Consider the following 9,439-nt stretch of genomic DNA (forward strand, 5'->3'; position numbering starts at 1 on the left):
GATTTATTTTGGTAAAGAAGAGAGGCAGGGGCTGGGGTTCTGGCTCAGCAGTAGAGCTCTTGTCTCACAAGTGAGATGCAGTGGGTTCGATCCTCAGCACCACATAAAAATAAATAAACAAAATAAAGATACTGTGTCCATCTACAATATATATATATATATAAAGAAGGAAGAGAGGAAAAATATTGGTGGATACAATAAGAATTTTTCAAGTGAAGAACAATCAAAGAAATTAAAAATGTAAATATAAGGATTATATGACTATACAAAAATAGAAAATTTTGAAAAATTAAAAAAGAAATCAAGGAGAAACTTTAGAAGCAGGCAGTCAGTTGTATGGTTGAGAATAACAGGCAGTATAATAATAAAATATATAAGGAATGCCGAAATCTCAGCATCAAAACCAAATAACTCTTTTTAAAATGGATAATAGATCTAAATACACATTTTTTCCAAATAAGAAATACAAATAGCCAAGAGGTACATGAAAAATAGGTCAGCATTATGAATCATCACAGATATGCAAGTCAAGCACAATGAGACATCCATCTCACTCCGGTAAGATTGGCTATTAACAAAATGTCAGAAAACATGTGCTGGCAAAGATGTGGAGAAAAGCGGGCCCTGCACACTTGATAGGAATATAAACTAATATATCTATTATGAAAAATAGCATGGAAGTTCTTCAAAATGATCATATGATCCCACAATACCACTGTTGGATATAAATCCAAAGGAAATTAAATCCATATGATTAAGAGACCACCACACTCCATGTTTACTGTAGCACTCACTATACATAGTAGTCAAGAAATGGAAATAACTTGAATCTCCATCAACTGATAAATGTATAAAGAAAAGGTGACGTATACCCATAATAGAATACTATTCAACTATACAAAAGAATGAAATCCTATCATGTATAGCTACATGGATAGAACCAGAAACATTATGTTAACTAAAATAAACCAGGCACAGGAACACAAAAACTGCAGTATCTTACTCACATGTGCAATATTAAAATGTTTATTTTATAGAAATTGAGATTAAAATAGTGTTAACCAGGGACTTGAGCGAGTAGGGAGGAGGGAAGGAGGAGATGAGGTTGATCCATGGCCATTATGTTGCCATTACATAGGAATTAGAATTCTAGTGTGCCATTTCACAGAGGCTAACTATAGATAATGAAAATGTACTGTTTATTTAAAAACACTCAAAGGATTTTGACTTTTTTTGTCATGAAAAAGTGATATATGAAGAGGCAGATATATTTAAATTTGTACTGATTTAAACATGACAAATTGAACACATCAAACATCACTGTGCATCATCAATACCTGTAATTTTTGTTTCTACATCTCAGTTACAAAATAGATTTCATTAAATAAATGAACATATTTAAAAATAAAATATAATAAGAATACCATTGCACAGCAAGATTATTTATTAAGGACCTAAGGTTATTAAATATGTTTTTGTACTTACACTAGTTTTCATTTATGTGACATTTTTTTTTCCACTGCTAGGCAGCCTGTTAGCAGTTGGGAAGAAAAATGGATCTGATCTTTATTTGAATTAGTGGAACATTCTAGGCCATGTCTACAGAAAATACTGATGTCAGAGCAGTTGAAATTATTGCATAGTAATCACATGCCAGGAGGTGAGCCAAACTCCATAGCAGTAGGTGTCTCTGGGGGCTGGATTCCACCTGCCTGTCAGGTAGGTTCAGGGATCATTAGTCAGGATACAAATGAGATGAAAGGCAGAGTAAGAGGGAGAAATCCAGAAATGTGAAAGATCGTGGGCACAGAGTGTAGTTTTGTATTGAGAGAAAATGGGAGTAGAGAATTTCCCAATTCTAACAATGGGGATATAGAGAGGAGAGTGAAGCCTGATAGAAAGTTTTGAGATTTAAAATCTCTCCATTTATTTACCCCATAACCACTCAGCCCTAGGCATTGTTTAAGCAATAGAGGAGCCATAAATCCTGAAATTTAGGATCATCCAACCAAATGAGGCTTAGCAGTTAGAAATGAATTTTACATCACTGTTCTCTCATCCTTCTTCCATCCTGCAGGATAGGTATTATCTGCAGTTTAGAAAGGAGAAAACTGAGACTTTGATGAGTTAAATTAAATACCCAAAGTCAAGAAACTGGTAAGTGTCAAACTCTCTAGGAGTCAAACATAGTTCTGCTTAACAGCAAATTATTCTTTCTATTATTGATTTCCCAGCAAGAAATCTTCTCCAAATGGGAAAATAGAGACGTGTTGTATGCTGATATCATGTCTAATAGTAATACATTTTGAAGAGATAAGATTATAATCAAATTAAGTGTCTGGACAGAAAACTTTCTAATAAAATCAATGTGGCAAATGACAAGATATACTGTATCCTCAGAGTTTTTCAAAACTTTCAAAAATGAAGCCAGGTGCAGGGGCCACAGGCCTATATATAATTCCAGTGACACAGAAGACTGAGGTAGAAAGATTGCAAGTTCAAGGCCAGCCTTAACAAATTAGTGGGACCATGTCTAAAAAAAAAAAAGACAATCCACAGAGAGTCAAACAAGTCAAATAAATGTCTTAAGGATTTTAAAACAAGAAAATATCATAGGAGATACCCTGATAGTTGGCATTTAAGACACAGATGTAAATTAGGAGAATGTTTCCTTTCATTCAATCCAGCAAACATTCTGTGTCTGGGTGAGATGATATGCTGGGTCAGTGGTATAGGTGTGGGGTATGGAACTCCCCCTGATGATATTCCACATATTATCTGATTAAATATGTGAACTCTCTTTCCCCCAAATGCTCATATGTAATTTGCAGACTCCGAAATTTTCAGATTGCTTATATCTATCTAAAATTTTGGTGGATTAAAATAGAATCCTTTGTTGATGCCCTAAAAGTTAAGAGTGTGTGATCATATGCTTATCAGTATTTTAATATTTATTTGTTTGTTTGTTTGTTTTTATATTGCTGGAGATGGAACCCACAGCCTTATATATGCTGAGCAAGTGTTCTGACACTGAGCTACATCCCAGTAACATTTGTTATAGTACATGGCATTTTCAAAGAACAGAACATGGTACTAGACTATCTTCATGCCCTGGCAGGCTATGTTTTCTACCAATGAAAATAGGGAGGTTTCCTTGAAAGAGAACATTCAATTGAGTAAGTGGAAATGACTGTGCTGATGACTATGAATTCATTTATGCTCCTATATATATAAAATACGTCATTCATCTTGCAAATAACTTCTTTGTATATAATTTCAATTTTGAAGAAATTTGATTTTATTAATGGTGCTAAACTTTGTAACAAAAGAATAGATGATCTATGTATGTTTCTCTATTTACTTCTTTTTTTTTTTCTTTCTGGTAACTGATTACAACTAAATTATAAATTTAAAGAGCACATATTTAAATGGTCACAGTTTCTTTGTGTGGGGAATAAAGGCATGTCTGAGGTGGATCATCTCACTAGGGTTTCATAGACTGCCATAAAGGTATCAGGAGGGGCTGCAGTATTCTCCCTGACCATAAATGGATGAATCAATATTTGTAAGAGAACTTAACCAATTAAAGGATGTTTTTCTTTTGCAAATTATTTTTATTGAATTTAGATTCATTTGAAAAAAAAAATCTTACTGAATTCATTATGATATGCCTGTATTCACATATGGGCATAAATTAATATAAATAAGTAAAAGCAAAAATGGCATAAAAGTTCATAAACAAGACAGACGGTAGCTTTCTCACCTATTCTCTCTGCTGTGTGTTGTACTCCCTTGTTATTTTTCCAATTATTACAAAGTTGTCTTTAGTGATTCTATTGCACTAACCCTTTGCACTCAGAAAATAGCCGCAAGATGCTCCCAAGCAGTCTGTTAAACTCCCTAAAACACAGAGCTGTGGGAGTCCCTTCAAATCTAAAGACTTCTTTTATGGTTTGGTGGGAAATATTTCCCCAAATCTTCTGTTAATGTAAAAAATATTCATAGGTAAAGGATTAGATTAGGAGAGCTATAATCAGTCCATCTTAGTTTGAATGAATGAATAGGTAGCAACTGTAGGCTGGATGAGATGGGTTCAGATGTGCCCTGGAAGGCTACATGTTCCCTGTAGCCCCTTTCCCCCTGTTTCCTTGTTGCCATGAGGGGAACTGCTTTTCTCTGCTGGGACCTTCCTCCATGATGTGCAACCTCACCTGGGGCCCAAAGCAATGGTTTCAGCTGTCTATGGATCAAGAACTGTGCAACCAGGAATCCTAAATAAACTTTTCCTTTTGTAAGATTTTCTTGTCCAGTAGTTTGATCACAATGATGCAAAAGTTAACTAAAATAATTCTCCATTTAAACTTTCCATTTTTGTCAAAAGACATGTGATCTCTCACCCTGTTTTCCAGCTACCATACTGAAAATTTACCTTGCATTTTCAGTATTGTATCTAGCCATGTCTTACCTAGAATGAGCCTTTCTTGTGCCCTGTGCTTTCTAGAACCTGGGGTCTTATTCTGTTTTTTTTTCTGCTTTTGACCTGTTTCTATATGAGCCCAACTCAAATCCTATTAGAATTTTTCTACTTTTTTATTTCAGTGCATTCCTTTGTTCTCAAGTTATCTATCCTTCCTCTTAGTTCCCAAATATTTATTGCTGATGATATGTCTCTCATCTAAATCTCTGAATAATGATGAGATCTGTCAGGTGCAGACTACATTGGATTCAGTGTAGTACAAACCTCTGCATCATGGATTGCACATTGGCCTCAACTCCTATTTTTTCTTATTAAAAACAAACTAAAATACAAACCTGCTTTGTCACTCATGATACATTTGAAAACTACATAAAGAAATTTAATGGCAGAAGATCACAAAGATGCATAAAAATTGTATATGAAGGACTTTATTTGGGGGATTATGGAGAGAAGATAAAATCAAGAGGAATAATGAAAGAATTGGGAAGGCCATGCCCACAGAAGATACACAGATGGACAAAGAAGTTGTGTAATGCATAAAAGAGGAAAGGCTGAAATTAACTGATGAATTGCAAGATAGTCCTCTATGTCTACCCATTCCACATCTGCAAATTCAGCCAATTATAGATTGAAAATATTTTAAAAGATGCATCTGTATTAAACATACACAAATTTTTAAGATTATCATTATGCCCTAAAAAATACAGTATAACAACTGTTTACACAGCACTTTCATTGTATTATGAGTAATCTAGAGATAAATTATATGGGTGGATATGTGTGGATTATATGCAAATACTGAACCATTTTATACAAAAGAAAATGAGCATTCATAAATTTTGGTATCAACAAAGTTTTATAACAAGTCTGATCTCCTACAGATACCAAGGATAACTATAATTTTATTTATTTATATACTATGTTATATATAGCTTTATATTGATTAGATTCTTGTCACATAGTTTAAATATGCACTGAGAAAAACTGAAATAATACAAAATTTAGAAAACAATTGGTATTTTAATACCTAAATAAATAGGTGTAAAACTGGCTTATAACAGGTATACTGGCATAAAACAAATTATATATTAAAGGCAATAAAATAGGTGCTTTGTATGTGAAAGAAGTTGACAAATTAAAGACAACAAATTAAAGTTTGCTTTATACAATGAATGTATATTAGCATAAACTATCTACCTTGGGGCTGAGGTATGGCTCAGTAATACAGCGTTTGCATAGCACGTGACAGGCCTTGGGTTCAATCCTCAGCACCACATAAAAATAAATAAATGAAATAAAGGTGTCGACAACTACAACTAAAATATAAATATTTAAAAGAAAAAATATCTACCTTGTCTTGCTTTCAGTATGTTTGAAAATTGCAATTTTAAATATCATTCATTAATTATAGCATTTCTGACAGAAGTGTTAAAATGTGCCATTGAATTCTATTTTCCTTATGAAAACTGGGTTATTTCCTCCATATTATTAAAATGGAGACACTTTTCCTCCAGTTCTGTAGGATTAAATTTACCCTGTGTAATGATAGTGTAGGTATCCATTGAGACAGAGTTTTTGTTTGTTTGTTTTAAATCTGGTTAGGCGTCGTTCATCACTTTAAGTTTACAAGGACTCATGAAGAAAATTTAAAAAGAAAAGGAAGCTGTTCTAGTAGAAGGAATCACATGGTACCTTTTTCAATTGTTACACTTTATCTGACATGTTTAATAGCATATGAGAAATGTTATAGAGCTAGAGATGATGCAGATAGTTACAAAGGGCATTGCATTGTCAATGTGCAGAGATATGCCTTGGAAACAGACAGAGAGAAGATGGAGCCAAAAACTTAACCCTCTGTACTTCAATTTATCTGAAAAGCAGGGTCAATAATAGTCAACAACACTGTTAAAAGAATTAAAGTAGTTACTATTTGGAACATGCTCAAGACATTGTCTGGCATGTAGTAATTACCACCTAAAGTTTTGTATGACAAAAATACTGAGCTGACAAAGCTAATAGTCACATTTCAGAATACCAGCACTGAGAGTTAGGACATTTTAAAAACAACTGGTTTTTACATAGCAACTTCTGATATAGTAACTTCCTATTGCTCAATAAATTTAAAAATCACTGTCAAAGCATCAAAAATTAACATTATAAGAAATATTACTTCGAGAGACAAAGAAGCGTTTGCAATAAGTCCAAAACAACGGTACAGAACAGGACCTACTTGTCTTCATGCCACATAACAAAACCCACACTTCTTTGTGTAAGACCTCTTGGATGAAATATAACCAGATGAAATAAAACTAGGCAGCTCTTCTCTGCCTAGGAAGCAGTGCCTTCAAAGGAATTTGTAAATTCTTTTCTTTCTTCGTTTTAGTTGTTCACAGACCCCCCCCCCCTTTTTTAATGCAGTGGTAGTATTCAAAGTCAGTGCCTCAAGCATGCTAAGCAAGAGCAGCACTACTGAGCCACAAACCCAGCCTTCAAGATAAATTTGTAATGGTTTCCTCATTACTCCTTATCTTTGTAGATCCATTTAAGTCTAAAAAAATGTCTCAAAAATATCCTGGGACATTTTGAGATGAAGGTGTGTCAAAACATACTGTTGTCAGGTATTATTTTCATAAGTAAAACAGAATGGCAGAGGAATATTAGAATCTTCACTTTCTCTAAATTGTATCATTCTAATGTAAGAAAATGATTAGCAGTTATGTAAAAACCAGGAAAAATTAAACACATTAACTAGTAGATCTACACTGGGATTTGCCAAGAATTCCATATGTAAAGATGTTCTCGACTTTGATTCTGATCCTCATATTTAGTTAAACCTGAGCTACAAACCTGGTACGTTAGTAAACATGAATATCATCATGAACTCATTACATAATGGCTAGAATGTAAGATCACACACATGTGTGTGCACACAGGCTTTTGGAAAAAAAATACTGTCAACTACAAAGCAAATGTCATCTAAGGCCACCTGCATGTCTAAAGAGATGCCTCTCATGATGAAAGAGCTTCCCCCGCCCCCCAATTTTTAGAACAACTGAAAAAAAAACCAAAATAAGAGCATTCATTCATTCAATTTTATTGGCTTACCAAGTATTTATTAAGCATAATGCATATGAGCACTGTGACAGAATTTGAAGTCTGAAGGAAGAAGCTGGACCAAGTCCATGCTCCTGAGGTGCTTACATTGTAGCAAGATCAACAGAAGACTTCATTGTGCTTTCATTCTACTGCATGTTGTTTTCATTTGTTTATTCAACAAATGACTTTGAACATTAATTATGCATCTAGTCCTGCGCTTTTTAATTTTTTTTTTGCTCCTGAATTAGTTTGTTTTTTATTTCTGTTTCTTTTCATCTTTCTTGGTAATTTTAAATTTCAAATTAGGTGAATGAAACAGACTAAAAGTCAAGCACAAATGTAAAATTAGCATTGAGTTTCTTCATAGGAAGACATAGAAATAATACCTTGGAAATGTACACAGTATGATTTGATGTGAGATATGATGAAGAGGAATCATTTGCCAGGAGGTAGGGGGAAGGGAGGTGTATGGCATTTAGGCAGAGTGTAAAAAAAAAAAAAATATTGTGCTATGAGGTTGAGACAATGGAAGAGGTATAAAGGCCAGAATCAATCAAGTAATCACATAATAAGCATGAAACCGTCACCCCTGTAATTTCTACAAAGTAGGTAGAAGATGTTGGGAGAGTATAAAGAAGTATGCAGTTTTAGGTGGACACCTGGTTTAGTCTTCTTTCCACCTTCATTTCAACCAGTTGTGAATATTTGACTATTCAATGGCGTTTTAGGGGAATGGGGAAGGGGCATTTTATGAGACACTCCCTTAAACTGGACCAGTCTCACTTACAACCTTTCTCTCTTCATCTCCCTATTTTCTTCTGCTGCTTACATTACGGACTCCAATGGATTCACATTGAGTAATGAACACAGTGTTTGAGGAACATGAAATTGGAAATCTCAAACACACCTGGTGCTATCAGTTGGATGTCGAATGCCTGACAAATTTCTGTGGGTTAAAGACTTGTGTCAAAATGGTGCTATTAGGAAGTGTGCAGACTTCTAAGAAGTGGAGCCTATTGGGAGATCCTCTAGTCTTTAAGGGCTTGCCCTAAGAGAAAATTGTGGAAACATGGCCCTTTCCTGTCCTTTTCCTGGCTCATGAGATAAGTGGTGTGTCTTCCACATGCTCTTGCCACTTTTAACAAAGATCCAAACCAAAGAGATCACCTAATCATGCACTGGAACCTACAGAACATGAAAAATAAAACTTTTCTCTTTATAAGTTGGTTGTCTCAGATATTTCTTTATGGCAACATGAAGCTGACTAGGTCATTTGGACTCCTTCTTAGGAGTTCATGGAGCAAAGGCAATACCCTGATTCTGACTTCATATGTCTGTGCTTCTATGTAAGAGAATGAGCCTTGAAATTCTGTAAACTACTCTACTTTGAGAGTCCAGATACTTTTGGTCACATTCTTAATGTAGAATTTGATATTGAAAGCGTGACAGTGAAAGTCACTGTAACAAAGAATTGATAAACTTTTTTTTCCCTACACTAACTGTGGAAAATGTTGGGAAAATAGTAGAAAAATATTAAAATTTTGTTGTGTGTTCAACTTCTTCAATACTGACCATTCCTGCCCAGAAAGATATGGTGACTCCTATGAAATTAGGATCACTGTTGTGCTGTGTACTATGGAGCATACCTGTTATCCCAGCAACTGGGGAGGCTGAGGCAGAAGGATTGCTAATTCACAGCCAGCCTCAACAACTTAGTGAGACCCTGTTTTTTTTTTTTTTTTTTTTTTTAAAAAAAGTTGCGGGGAGCGGCTGGAAAGGTGGTTCAGTGTTAAAGTACCTTGGGTTTAATCCTCAGTACACACAAAAAAAAAAAAAAAAAAAAAAAAAAAAAAAAAAAAAAAAAAA

Source organism: Marmota marmota, unplaced genomic scaffold (genome assembly GCF_001458135.2).
Source record: "Marmota marmota marmota unplaced genomic scaffold, marMar, whole genome shotgun sequence".
Lineage (NCBI taxonomy): Eukaryota > Metazoa > Chordata > Mammalia > Rodentia > Sciuridae > Marmota > Marmota marmota.